Raw genomic sequence first — 15,690 nt, forward strand, 5'->3', positions numbered from 1 at the left:
GCTTCCTCTATTGTTCTATGAGGAGGAAGAGCAGATCAATGATTTCCAGCACTCGGCTGTACTGTAGCTGCAGGAGGGAGGCTGCAGCAGGCATCACCAGGCTGCAGCTCCTCCGTGTGCTGAGTGCTGAGCAGTGGGCTGTACTCTCTCCTCTCCTCTCCTCTCCTCTCCACCCCTCCGCCCCCACCCCTCTTTCATGTGTGTGTGGAGCAGATCTGTCTGCAGCCTCAGGCAAGTGCAAGTTAACAAATGTACAGAGCGCATGTGAAGTCTCATTTGCATAAATCTGTAGATGTCGCTACATTTCCGTAAATGGATTCCTTTGTGTTTAATTGTTGAATGTTTTTTTCCCCCTCGTGCATGTGGAATTCTTTCAATGCTGACTGAGTACGAAGAGGACTTTGCTTGACAATTATTGCTATTTATTTGCATAATTTGTCCATCTGATCTTTATTGCAGAACAAGTGTGTTGTTTCAGGTGTTTTTCCTCACTGCTCCGTACCCAGTAGGGATGCACCCAAATACATTATTTGTGAAAGCACAAAAATAATGAATTTCTTCTGTATAAATTTGATTGTTATTATTCGGGAAAAAAATTCCAAATCATAACGCAGTAATGTTGAGAATACTACATTTTGCTTTTATCTAAGTACTTTTTTACACACGTACTTAATTTTAATATTATAAAAATATATGTATAAAACCCTGGTACTGTAAACTGCAGTAAGATTAACGCATCAAGATTTGATGCAAGATTTTTCCCCTTCAACTGAAGTATATTTTTTGTCTTTACTGGAAAGAGTTTCTATTTTCAGTGCAAAACAGAATCTTTACATTTATGAAGCTTTTTTCCATTTCTGGTCGTTCTATATCCCCCAGTCAACTTGATGAAGGCACAGCAATTGACCCTTTTTACTCTGTGCTTCAATGACAATTGAGAAAGCTTTGTGCCTCCTGTCCTGTTTCCTATACGATATGATTTGTGCAATGGTTGTCTGTGTTGAACAGCAGATTTTTAAAATAGGGGACAGCAACATTTGCAACATTGAATTTTGATTTTTGTAGAATAATTGAAAGATCTACCAGAGTTTTCTACTGCTGCCTGCTTGTTTTTATTTGTCAGGTTTTTATACACATGATTTTAACCATCCATTGCATTAATTTATATTTCATGTGTGGTCCTGTGTGTTCTCCTGGGACAGGATGCAAATGGCTGTTTATTGTGTTATTCCTGAACATGATGGTAGCACATACAGATGAAGGCAGATGCCCCCCCACCCCAGCTCCCCTCCTGAACACACTCTGCTGTGGCCTTGTGTGTTTGTGTTCTCTCGATGGCAGGGATCCTCCACTGACATCATCTGTAGCTGTATAATCATCCAGGCCACAGCCTCTCCTCAGGGGAGTCCAGCTGAGACCGAGCCTCTTTCTCCATATCTATCTATTTATCTCTCCCTGCCTAGCTTCCTCTTTCTCTCTCAAGGTTGCCGTGTATGGCTGAGTGTGACACCAGTGATGGATGAGCACAACCTCAGACTAGCTGCATGGCCCAGGATCTTTTGTGGTTTCAGGGTTTGTCTTTGCTCCGTGATCCCATCAGTTGGTTCCACTGGAATGCACCCTCCGTCACTCACGCGGCAATGAAAAAAATGTTTCTCACATTTGAAAGAAAGAAAAGAAAAGAAAAGAAAGAATTAATAAATATATCTGCCAAGCCATCTGGGCTGTATAAATGTGTGCTTCATCACTGTGGAAACACTAGTAGTCTGTGAGGCGACCAGCCATATTGAATGGCATAGGCATTTGGCAGACGCAGACACAGAACAAGGAAGCAAATTTGCAATCTATACCAATCTATACGCACCCAACCCCAACCCTGCTCCCCCACATACACACATTTGGAAAGCGTTCAAACACTCCTCCTGTAGGAACGGCGTCTCCTAAAAATATACATTTATATGCAAATAATTAGTGTATACATATGTAACAAACTAATTAGGGATTTATTTATATTCACCTGCAAAATTTCATACCATTGTAGATCTTCATGTAGCACGGAGAAGGTGAGAATATGGAGGGTGTTTGACTTTGACAGCGACTTTCAGAGGACTTCAGATTTTCCTAGTCTACTATTAGTTGTTAGTTAAAGCTAAACGTTGAATATTCATAGCATGTTTATGATATTAATTTAATTATTTAAAGCTATGACAAAGAACTTTCGTGCTGGATTGATTTTGGAGCCCTCTGTGGACAAAATCGGTTGTGTTTCCTCTGCCATAACCACAAAATATAACATCAAAATTAAAATTAACTGAATAAATATCCTTCCCTCTTCCTTTTAACTGAATAACGTGCCACTCACTGTAACTTAATCTTGAGGCTGTTTCATAAACAGTTAAAAACTCTTTGTAGTAGCTTTAAATGTATATTTTTTGGGGCAGGAAGTGAGCCGCCTGTTAAATGCTAACAGCAAACAGCTGTGTCAGAGTTAGGTTTGAACAACTGATTTAAATTTTATCGAAATTGCAATATGTGCAATATTTGTTAAAGGTGAAATGTGTGTCAAAAAACGTTTTAAATTAAATATTTTGGTGCTGCAGAGGTGTTCCTGGTCATCGCATCATTCTCTAGACTTCAGAAAACATCTTTGTTTTGTACAGATCCCTGAAAAGAATAACACACCATAACTGTTTTAATGTGTTTTTCAATTAATATGAGAATAATGATGCAAAAATGATCCTTTGCTCTAATCGTATCACAATTGCAATATCAGTCAAAGTAATTGCAATTAGGTATTTTTTTCAAAATCGTTCAGCCCCAGTCAGAACAACCAGCAGGAGACTGAACATTTTGTTAATTATTTCAAACCAGAATAACATCACACAAGTCTCGTTTAAAACACGGGGATAAATAACTTCAGACTTCAGTCAGTCGATGGTGTATGCTTACAAATGAACTTGCTTCAATATAACAGCTTTTATACTTTATCCCTGCCTGAACTCGATGTGTCGCTCATCATCCCTGGAGTCACAGTCCTGGTTAAAGCAACTGAGAATCATCAAATTGGCCTCCGTCAGCATCAGAGCCTGTGTCCCAGTCAAATAAAACCATTAACTGAGCTAACTAGCTAATGGCAGCTACAGCAGCGTTAGCAGTTGTGTGACTTAAGTGTTACAGTAATCCCCTGAATCTTTTGTCTGGAGCCTAATGGCAGGGCGCTATCTGAATCGTGTTAAAGGTTGTTGTTGTTGTTTTTCTGTGACTAATTGATCGAACGTTGATCAGCATTCTTTGTTGTAAGGCTCTCCTTTGTCTCGTACATCTTGTTGGAAATATTCACTGTGGAGTTTGGCTGCTTCATAAACTCCTCTACCCAGCAGATGTCTGCCTGTGTAATGTCCTTCCATTTATTGGTGTTGATGTGGAACGTTTTGTGATCGATCCTGACGTTGTCCTTGTACCACTCTCTTTAATATCTATGTGTTTCCTTGCCAGCATGTAGATGAGAGTGCTTGTCTGCTTGAGTCAGACGTTATACTATCATTACAAGGCTGCTGTTTACTGATAATCGTAGAAATACATTAAATATTTGTTACTTTTTGCACACTTAACATTTTAGGATCTCTACATACGGGTTCTGGAGCAACATCTGCTGCCATCCAGACTCTTTTCAGTAATGTCCCTGCTTATTTCAGCAAGACAATGCAAAGACACGTTCTGCATGTGTTACAACAGCAAGGCTTTGTAGTAAAAGAGTTCAGGTACCAGACTGACCTGCCTGCAGTCCAGACCTGTCTCCCACTGAAAATGTGTGGTGCATAATGAAGCACAAAATATGACAACAGACACCCCAGACTGTTGAGCCATTGAAGTCGTATATCAAGCAAGAATGAGAACGAATTTCACTTTCAAAACTCAAACAATTAGTGTCCTCTGGTCCCAAACGCTGAGTGAGTGTTTTTAAAAGAAAAGGTGATGTAACATGTGGTAAACATGCTCCTGTCTCAAGTTTTTTTGAACGTGTTGCAGGCATCAAATTCAGAATAAGTGTATATTTGCAAAAAAAAAGTTCACTTTGAATATACTTACTGTTTACAGCCAGTCCATGTGTCTTTTATGTCTTTTGAAATGCACAGTGGATGAACTGGTTCTCAGTTATGGCATTATGATCTGTATGCTTCAGTATGGAGCTGCAGTGTGCAGCTGGTGGAGACCTGATGGAGACCCTTGTCCTCAGACTTGAACCTGTATCACTTGATGTTCTGTATGTATTTGAACCCTGTTTGAGACTGCTGCGCTGAACGTGGAGATGGATAATGGAATGGGTGTGATGAAGGTGATGAAGCAGGGTGGGTGCAGTGATTCATCCCCGGTTTACTCAGGTTCTGATTCATGGTCACTTGCTGATATGTTGTCGTGAAGGCAGACAGTTCACAGTGAGATGTTTCGTTGGGATCAGTGAAGGGTCGATGGAGTGATTGCTTTCAGGCTTTTTAGCTCAACACATAAACACCGAAGATCACTAATGTTGTTCAAAGGACCCTGGGAACTGCTTTTTCAGGAAAGTTTTTGATGAGTCAGGTTGTGTGTCAGAGTTTGAGTCACACTTTATTTTACAGGACATAACAAGCTGTACTTTGTACAGGACATATTAATTCTATTTTTTTCTAATTTAATACCATGCACAGCCTGTTATATTTTATTAGTGCACTGTTAGGTGTCTGTTGTTGTACATTATTTCTCTTTTTTTGATACAGAGTACAGCTTCTTACATCTTATTACTGTACTGTTGGGTCTATGATGTCTAATTAGTAGGGAGAAAAATACATTCTCTGAAGTAACATGATTTCTTTTTTTCTTTCACAATTCCTGAATCGCTTTTTAAAAAACATATATGTTCGCTAAATAACTAGCAATTAGTTTATTAGCTTGATGTTAACATATAATGGGAATTCCCATTGACGCACTAACAGAAATTAGCATTGTGTTTTTGGTAATATTATTTTAAAGAGGTAGTTCAGCCAAAAATTAAAATTTAGTCATTGTCTACTCACCTTCATGCCAAATGAAGGTGAGGTTTATTTTTTTTAGTTCACAAAACACTGCTCCTGCTTTCACAGGAGAACAGAGTTGCAGAATCTCCCAAACAATGGAAGTGAATGGTGACCAGTTTTTTGAAAATTATAAAGCAGCAGAAAAATACACAAATAAAATGCCTCTATGCTGCTTGTCTGGTGCAATACAAGTCTCCTAACCTTCAGTCAGTATGAGGGTGAATAGATAATGACTGAATTTTCATTTTGGGGGGAAATATCCCTTTAACAAATGGATCAATTTTACTTACTTACTTACATAAAACGTGTAATCAGAGTCTCAGGCATAAAATTTCTCTGATCCATTGAAACAAACTACTGTCTGCTGATTTCACATTGCTAACGCTGAATACTGAGCAGCTACAGCAGCCTCAGAGGGTCAAAACTCAAACTCAAAACCAACAGCTACCACTTGGAAGAGACATTGCCTGCCTGGAGAGGGCAGCACATATATTCATGTTTTCTATTTTATTTATTGTTCACTACTTGATGAGCAGGAACAGCTAAATATTAATATATATATATTCTTCAAAACGCATATAAATTTATTTATTCTATTGTACATTTTATTTACCACTTTTATATGTTTGGGGTTTTGAAAAGACAGTTTTCAAGTTCAGTTTTCTATGTGAAGGATGTTAACTTAAATTCTCACATTTTATGGAGCTAAATGTTGTAGTTTTCTTTCAAAAACTATTTTATTTACCAATTTTTATGCAGTATAACAATGATGCTTCTGAAATTAAACTCTGAAAGACTGACTGCTTTTGGAAATATGACTCATGATATAAAGTCTCTAGGAATCTAGTATCGTGTACATCCCAGCCCTACAAATGAGGATATAGCTGTGTTTGTTTACTGTCCAATAAAGAACATATTATAGGTAGTTTCAGTCTAATCTGGTACAAAGTGCAGTATTTGGACAAAAGGCGAGAGCTGGTAAATGATTCTTCCTCTGCCTCCACTCTGGTCATGCTTCATAAAACAGAAAACAAACAAACATGGTAGATCAACCTACATTTTTGTATTCTTTTCAGACATGTTGTACAGTATTTGCTGTGAGAACTAACAAGCGCTCCTCTGTTTGCTTATTTGTTTTTAACAGTGTGACTCTGTTTGGAGTCATTAAAAACATATTTCAGGAGTTACCTTTCATCTGTTACAGTGGGAGCTGGGCAGGTCTTTTGCATATGACCTCAATTACAGTACGGGTACACAAATGATTAATTCTAAATCTTGTCTTTGTTTATTTTTGCCAGCTGTCTTCAGTTGCCTCCACTTGAAATGGAAAGCCTCTTGAAAGTCAGACCAAATATAGGTCACCGTCATCGGTGCAATGGTGTAACAAATGCCATTTCTCCAGCTTATGTTTTGCATTTTTATGTAATAGGGCAGCATGTATGTGTGATGCTCATGGATGAATCATTACAGGAATGCAGATGAGGTCATCTAATAACACATTTCATCAAAAGGTTGTGGAAGAAGGGATCAGAAGAACAACCAGGTTGAATAAATAAATATATTGTGTATTTATTGTCACAGTGCACTCTCCTTATGTTTTCAGTGGGATCTTAACCTTTAATTTAATTTTAATGATCAAAGTCATTTTTATTAGAAACACGCATCACAATTTTGACATTTGAAGAGAAAGGGGCAGCAGGACAGAGTTTGGTCAGGTTGTTTTTGCTTCTATTTTAAAGCTATAATGTGTGACAACATTTCTGCATTAAAATGGCTAAAACATGAGATGTGTTCTATATTCTGATGATTTGTGTAATTTCATTATCCAAATGATTCCAGCAATATTTTAACCAAAACAAATCCATAGTTTATTTAAGGTAGCTGTGCGTTTCCTGTTTGTCATTGCTAGCTAGTTGCTGGTTGCTATAACTTACGAGATATACTGGATGTGTCAGAGAGTGAGGAAGCAAGTCCCCTTAATCGACTTCTACTTAGTTATATGAAAGAATAACACTGGAGAAATGTACTATAAAGATATTAGTGACATATTAAAAATATGTTCACAGTGTGTACACAGAATACAAACACATCAAGAGTGTGTTTGATTATTAGTGCATACATAAAAAGAAATGCAGATTCTGATTATTTTAACTAATACAACAATTTTAATTAATATGCAATATATAACATTATATATACACATGTATATGAAATACATAAGGAAAGCTTTAGAGCTATTATATAGCTATAGATTGTTATCTGTCTATTCAAACTATTTTAGAAAATTGAAATATTATTCATGGAACTGTGAAGCCTTCTGTAAGGAAATAAATACATTTATATTTTTGAAATATGACAATTTAAATGAATGAATCTGAATTCTGGCCATGTACCCCAGGGGACCCTTATTTTAGAACCACTGATTTAAACTACACCATAGATATTCAGTAGGGCTGGGAGATGGACAAAATCAAATATCACAGTATTTTTGACCAAATACCTCGATATGGATATTTATCGATATTGCGACAGTATTGTGGGGATGACTGATGGTGCTCCACAGAATTATCGCACTGAGATTTTTGAGAAATAATCATCAGTAATGTCGATATAATGAATGAGTACAAATAATAGAACAGCTAGAACAGTCTGTTAACTTCAGAAAATTATATCACTTCAATGCGATGCCACTTTAAAAACCAGGAAAAGGCAACACTTGTGCCATATCATGAGATTATATATATTTTTGCACAAAACAAAGCAGCCAGATTAGTTCTTCATTGTTCTTTCTGTGCCAGTTTGTGTGTGTGAGGTGCAGAGTCGACTATCTTGGCTGACTGTGGAGGCGAAACTTAAATCTGGTGTTTTTGTTATTCATGCGTACAGTCATCTTGGAGGAAACACCTCAGTTCTTTAGTGATGGAGAAGTATACAGTGGGTTTTGTCATTGTTATGTGACTGTTCTTCTGGTCGCCTCAACTCCACCAACAAACTGTAGGATGAGAACTGATGTTCTTCAGTTAAGAGTCTGCTCCCCACCAACATTAGACAGATCGAAAACAGATATTCCTTCAAAAAGTCACTAAAACTAAAATAGATGATGATGTTCTTGTCATAATTTTGGGCTGATATTGAATTTTATTGTGTCACTGGTGCTGCGTCTTTTTGTTGTTGTTTTTGTGCGACACCCAGGACTAGTGAGCACTTTGCGGAAGCTAATGGAGATCCAAATAAAGAATGAACAATATAATAAGATCCAAAATCTATGATGATAATCTTAGGTTGATCATCTTTAATTGATGAGAATCTTAGATGCACAATTAATCGCAATAAAATCACAATATGGCCACGTGCAAGATCCAGATTGCAGAGCTAGAACCAGAACCAAATCGCAATTTTTTGAAGAAGGAAAAATGTTTGAGAAAACAGCTTTATAATGACGAACTGTAGTGCTACAGAGATGACCTGACCTAAAGATCTTGATCTACCGATGAAAGAAAGCTTGTTTGTTTGGTGCAGACCTCAATAAATATCACATTATTCCAGTTTTTTTTAGCGAACATTAAAATTGTATTGCAGGAAAATGATAATTTCCATTATCTGTACTGGATATCGCAATCGCAATTTCAGTCCATATGACTTTTATATCAAATCATGCAGCCCTAGACGATATTACTGACTCGTGTAACGATAGTACTCCCCAGCCCTACAACAGGTCTGTTTGTATGAATACATCACTGGCAGTAATTTTTATTGCAGGGTCTTTTAGGAATGTACGCACACAGATCATATCAACTGTGACAAGAACAAACAGATGTCTCGTTAATAGATTAAAAGTATGATGATGAGGACGTCTATGGAAGCTCATGTCCGCCACTGAAACAAAAAACATCCCCATGGTAAGTTAAAATTGTAAGATAAAAAAGTCAGAATTATGACATTGTAGCTCATAATTTTGACGTTTTATCTCCCACGTATGACCTTTTTATTTAATTGTTATGACTTACCATGGAGATATTTTTTTTTTTCAGTGGAGAAATGTGCTTCTATATGACATCAGCCTTCTCCTTAGTCAGTTAGATCAGAGTAGGTGGACACAATAACAAGGACAATGATGTACTGTAGTAATCCAGACCGGATCAGTAACACAGCACCTCACACTGTGTATGCATCGTGTCAGAGAGGTGGACAGAATAAATTACTGCACTTTTCTTCTTAACTGACTGGGATGTATTAGACTGAACAGGTGTTTTTGTCATTGTGTCCGCTGCCTGTTCATACAGTCCGTGTATCTCGTTGCTGCTGCAGTAGTGTTAGTATTCCTGCTTGTTCTCTGGTTCCTCTGATTCAGCCATAAGAGCCAACTATAATCTGTGAGCGTTCAGCAGAGTCTGTCAGAGGACAGTCAGTACACTTCCACCAGCTTCCTGAGTGCAAACTGCATATTATAAAGGAACCATTTTAGAGGCCAAAGTCACTATTAGAAGGGATATAAACCCTTAAATAATATACTATCCCCTCTACTACCACTACTACTGCTCTTATTAAATTTACAGTACAGGGTAACCTCTTACTGCTGCTGAAGCTGTGATTCAGATCTGTGATGATCCGTGCAGAACAAACGAACTTATCGCTGCTTGCTAACGTGTCTTAGATGTGGCTGGGTGTTGTTGTAATAGTACACAGGAGAGGGACAGTATTTGCGGTGTTACGACAACATGCAGGGATGGAGGAGGAGTGCAGTGCTGTCAAGGCGAGGTTCAGCGAGGACACTGTGAGGATGCAGAACATTGCAGGGTTGAATGACACACCGTTGGCTTTGAGTCGCAACAGCGAAACAACACGTGTCAATAAATGTTGACTTTACCAGCTGTTAGCTCATCCATAGCGGGTTTAAATCATGTCCATGTAAAGCGGCAGTTATTTGAAGCGGGGTTGTATGAAGGAGATGCCTCCAGAGCCGCAGAGAGGAGTGTTGTCAAAGATATTACTTTATCGATACCGATCCTGAATATTTTAAATAATTTCAATACTCATTTTCTGCTCTATCAACATCCTGGTACGAGCTGTGTTTTCTCTAAGACAGTTGACACTATTAACTTTACTTAATTTCTCAGATTAGTTAATTAGATAATTTAGTTATTTTTAAATGTCTGACCTAATGAGAAAAAAAGCTAGGTTTCTCATTTTTGAAAATGTATCCAGTTGCGATTATTTTGACTGATATTGCAATTGTGCGATATTAGGTAATGGAGGTAATGATAATTTTTACATCATTATTCTTATTTTGATTGAAAAACATGTTTAAATGACTATGGTGTGATTTTTTTTTCAGGAATCTGTACCAAATGCCACATTACAGTCATTAATTGTTTGACACACATTTTGCCTTTAGCAAATATTGCACCTCCTGCGATTTGAAAATTGCAGAAAGCGCTGGTTTGAGTATATTTTTAAGAAAGAAAAGTCAAAATTCTCTGATTACAGCGTCTTAAATTTATTATTTTGTGGTTTCTTTACTCCTCTCTGACAGTAAACTGAATATCTTTGGGTTGTGGACTTTGGGATACATTGATCCACATTTTTCACCATTTTCTGAGATTCTATAGGCAAATAACTATTAATTGATTAATTAAGAAAACAATCAACTAATTAATCAGTAATGAAAATAATTGCTAGTTGCAGCTTTTGCTGTTTTTTTTTATAAAAACATCTTATTTTATGTGATTAATTCTGTGTCCCCCAGTATTGAAAATTGTATTGAAGATTTCTATTTTTCAAGGTAATTTATGGAAATTAGAAATTCCAGTATTGTGACAACTGTAAGGGTCATCAGTAAAACATATTTTAGTCACTTACAAAAGCCCACTTTATTAGAATCAATATCAGTATCAGTATAACTTTACGTGTATGCTACATTTAGAATATTTTCACTGCTGCACTTTGCCATGAGACTTCTCTTTAAAGGTGGGAATCTGCTGTTACATATAAGCCAAATATCGCTGTCTCTAAAGCAGAGGTTTTCAAAGTGGGAGACGGGCCTCCCCAGGGGGCCGTCAAACCTTTTCAGGAGAGGATCACAGAATGGAAGAGAAAAAATATTACATTACTTATTACATTAGTTATCAAAAAGAGGATCACACAGAGTTGCCTAAATGTGTGTGATTTGTTGAAGAAATAGTTCAGAGATACAGTATTGGGAGAATTTTACTGTTTTTCCTGGAGCCACAAACTGGACAGTCTGCAGATATGTCAGACAACAATATTTGACTATTTTGGGTTGGTTTTTGAATGTATGTGAGATCAAATAATGTAATCATGATACCATAGACACCCCAAAAATCGAGTGTAACTGAGCTTGTAAAATAAGGGCGGGGGCCACAGTGTCTGACTGAGCAGGAAACCTCTGCTCTGCAGCAACCAGACTCCTTCAGCAAAAACTTATTTCATCTCACACAACAGTTTCTGGTCCACAACTGCCTCCATCAGTCTGTTTATTTGTGTTACTGTGTCTCTTAAGTGTTTTAAAATGTTAGTTTGGATTCTTCAAAGTCACAAAGCAACACAAACAAATGAACCGATCGAGGCAGAGAGAGTGATATTTGACTCATATAATAGTGGTTTTGTCCCTTTAAGAGCCATGAAAAATAAAATGTTAGGATTTGTGTGAATGCTGAGTAGCAGTGCTGCTAACTATACTATTCTTACCCACTGTGCTCTATGCCGTGTTTGTGCTGAAAATTATTATTATTATTGTTATTTGTTTGTAAAGGCTGTCACACTGCAGTGGCTGTAAAAAAGCCTCCAGGCTTAAAGCTGTCCTGTACGAGGAAGTGCAGGACCTTTGATGTTGACATATGGTCCAATTCAGTGCAAGAATGATATAATGGCTCTCTGACTGCACAAGCTGAGGCCCCTCTAACTCTTCTGCAGAACTTCCTGGCGGAGGAAGTGTTAGGATCACATCACTGCTGAGAACTCTTATTTCATGTGGATATGTTGATATTTTCTTGTCATCCTCCTCCAGGAATTTGACTCTTACTTTGCAGCTGGATGATTACCAGTTTAACATTTTTATAGAAACAATATATAATGTAATCTGGTTGCATCAACAAGGATTCCACGGATTCGATCTAAACCTCTTTAAACCTGAGTTTAGTTTTTACTTTAAACCTAGATTAAATGTAATTCTCTTGCACCAAAGCCTTAACCTCTAAAGAATGTGATCCAGTATTAACTTTAAATTTACACCTGAGGAGGTTTAACTTTTAAAATGGCTGCCTTTTTGAGATGGATTGATCAAAATAATCATGTTCCTCAAAGAAAGTTAACACGACCCAATTTAGTTTTATGAGGCATCTCTTCAGTCTAACAGTTGCTGCGGGGCCTGTTTGTTAATCTTCTGCTATTCAGATAAATTTCTCCATTAATTTATTAAGTTTTTTACCGCTTGTTTGCAATAGCTCACAATCAACATAATGCTAACTTTTGGTAACTTTTTAGTTAGCTAACAAACTATGGATTGTTTTGTCAACTTTTTAGCTAGCTGGCAAGCAATATAACATTTTGATAACTTTTTAGCTAGCTAGCAAACAATGTACTGTTACCTTCTTAGCTAGCCAGCAAATGGTGTGACATTTTGTTAACTTTGCAGCTAGCTAGGAAACAATGTATTCTTACCTTCTTAGCTAGCTAGCAAACAATGCGACATTTTGTTAAGGAAGACAGAATAGAGTGGTACTCTTCTAATTATTAGGGTATTTATTTATTTAATTATTTTATTAGGGTAAGAAGCATCTCCAGTCATATCAGTTAATAGCAATAAACTTGGATTTACTAAGCAGAGATTAGTTTTTTTAATCGTGCAACAGTGCTCCGCTTAAATTACTGTATTTACTCATTTTAAACCTTGTTTTGCTAAACTCTGATTAGGACTAATCTTAAATAAAATTAATTTTTGTTGCAGCCAGTATGGAGCTTTTTTTTTTTTGTAGCGCTCTCTTGATGGTCCTGTTATGTTGTTCTTGGCATCAGATGTTTCCCCTTTTTCCTTTTCTTTGCCCCTCTGCCTCTTTCTCACTCCACCTCTTCCTCATTCTCCCCCTCCCCTTTACTATTCCCCTCTGAATCCCCTCCTCTCTGCATCTCTGTTATACCCCCCTCCACCTCCCTACTTATCCATTTCTCCAACATTCTGTCTTTCTCCCTCTTTCTGACCCCCCCATACCTCTGCCTCCTCCTCCTCCTCCTCCTCCTCCTCCTCCTCCCTCCGCTCACCCCCCCCCCCCCCCCCCCCTCCCCTTCCCCAGCTCATGTTGGTAAAAATATCTGCAGACAGCAGGAGCAGAGGCACGCCTGACTCTCTCTCTCTCGCTCTCTCTCAGACATCCCACCCATGTGATCTCACAGGCTGCCTCTGCTCGGCTCCACTCTGCTCCAGTCAGGCTCCTGCCTTTCAGCCGGCTGCAGCTAATGAGCCTTTGTGTGGCCAAAGAGAGGCAGAGAAAGAGAAGGAGAAAGAAAGAGGAACACAGTGACAGACAGGGAGTTAAAGTGAGAAAGAACAATAAAGCATATGGTACCGACAGTGCAGTCAGAGCTGGAAAATTACAAGTCTCTCTCATACTCCTGCACCCTTTTTTTTTCTCATGCCCGTGGAGCGCAGGGGTCGCTGCGAGTCAGTGGACTGAAACAAAATGGGAACCTCTTCATTCATCATGTTTCACCTTCTTTTTTGAATAGCCACATTTATGATAGTGCGGCCGTGCTGCTGTGAGAAGAGGTGAAAGGAGTCACAGTCTTGCCAGTGGATACAGGTCAGTTGTTCCTGTGAGGGCCGGTACACACACACACACACGCACACACGCACACACACACACACACACACACACACACAGAGAAGTGCAGTCTGGTCATTGTAGGACTGATGTGTCATGACTTGCTCCAGATGCCATAGGCTTGTTGGCATCACTTGGGATGAGTGTTTCGAGCCTCCTGTTGTCACATCGATTCATTGTGATTGTGGGAACCTTGTGAATGAGGGAGGAAAAAAAATAATAATTGTATGCAGGATGCAAGTGTGCTACAGTGCCGTGAGCGCTGTTGATTAAGGACAAGAGTTGGTTTCCACAGTTGATGTGTGTGCACAGAGAGGCAAACACAGGGAGGGGCTTTCCAAGCTGGCTTTTTGCTGCATTATTTTCTCTGGGATTTTCTCCCTTGTACCATGGTGTCTGCTGGCCAGCCATGATTAGTGGTAAGGCAACAGTGAAGACAAAGAAAGAGCTGTTGGAAAGGAGCAGCAACAATCTCTGGTTTTTATTTAGCCACGATGAAAGAGGTTCACCCTAGATTACCCACAGCTCTGTGGCTCATGATGTCATGCCCACCCAGTGTTAAGATTTTAACTTTTCATGCTGTCATAACAACATGCAAATGAACCAGTAAACGCATCTTTTAAGACAGGAACTGGGATTAATGTATAAACATCCGTCATACATCCTTACATTTGTGCTTTAACATGAAGAAACACGTATATACAGTATGTAACACTGGAGACACTGTTATATGAGAAAGCACTAGTTGAGAGAGTACATTAGAATCTCCATGGAAACCATTTTTGGCATCAAAGCGTAGTGCAGCATCAGCTGAGGGCTAAGCATACAAATGGGTTTCCAACAATGGTATCTAATTAGGACCTTCGCTAGGAAATGGACTAAAATTGCACAGGTCATTTCTGGTGGAAATTTTCGCTCCTGTTTGCCAGCGTATTAAATGAAATAAATGTGTTTCTTTGCCGTTTTCGATGTGAAATTTGCAGCTTCTCTTGATCATAATTTTAAATCTCACAGGTCTAATTTCATATATTTCAGGATTAGTTCATTAGTTAGTATCATTATGTTTTGTCATAATCATTCAGAAGAGAAAGTAGATTGATGGTTTGTTGTCATCCTGCTCAGTTATTGGCTTTATATAAGGGGTCTTCGGTGTTTTCCAGGTCAAGGACCCCTTAGCTCAGGGGTCTGCAAACTCTGGCTCTGGAGGCTCTTGAGCTGCATGTGGCTCTTTTGCCCCTCTCCAATGCCTCCCCAGGACAAACTAATATATGGAAATAAATAAATGGTTATATTTTTTAATTTTTTAATGTGGTTAGTCATAAGTAGGGCTGCAACTAATGATTATTGTCATTGTTGATTAATTTGTTGTAAATTATTTTCTCAATTAATTGATTAGTTGTATGGTCTAAAAAATGTTTTAAAAAAATGTGGAAAATATCAGTGTTTCCCAAAGCCCAATATGACGTCCTCAAATGTCTTTATTTGTCCACAATCTGAAGATATTCAGTTTACTGTCAAGAAGTGGAAATCAATTCATAATCATAATAGTTGACAATTAATTTAAATTCACGCTGGCTAGTTAGATAACTAACATGAGTCATACTAACAGTGTCATTATACTGCAGGCAATATAGTTTATAGGATTTTGCTGAAACATCAGTGAAGCGAACGAACGGGAAATTCACTTCCATAACTGGAGCTGCTGAAAAAGAGGGCAGTCACTGTTGTCGGACATGTTTAAATTGATCCTTGCTAAGTTCTGCCATTTTTTGTTCTGTGATGCAATAACAGTTGAGCTA

At 38.2% G+C, this 15,690-nt stretch overlaps 1 protein-coding gene across 2 annotated transcripts in view; it reads left to right on the top strand.

Annotated features, from left to right (window-relative positions):
* csrnp3 (cysteine-serine-rich nuclear protein 3) overlaps positions 1-15,690 on the top strand; it is a 46,076-nt gene that overhangs the window by 13,347 nt on the left and 17,039 nt on the right. Inside the window, exon 1 of one of the 2 annotated variants that reach the window (XM_084725200.1) lies at positions 13,496-13,870. The exons of the other annotated variant lie outside the window; for it this stretch is intronic. The gene's annotated coding sequence lies outside the window, so the exon portion shown is untranslated. Of the gene's footprint in view, positions 1-13,495; positions 13,871-15,690 lie in introns of those variants that run through there. 2 annotated transcript variants of the gene reach the window in all.

Source organism: Lutjanus erythropterus, chromosome 8, assembly GCF_056507025.1.
Source record: "Lutjanus erythropterus isolate fLutEry1 chromosome 8, fLutEry1.hap2, whole genome shotgun sequence".
Taxonomy (NCBI): Eukaryota; Metazoa; Chordata; class Actinopteri; order Lutjaniformes; family Lutjanidae; genus Lutjanus; species Lutjanus erythropterus.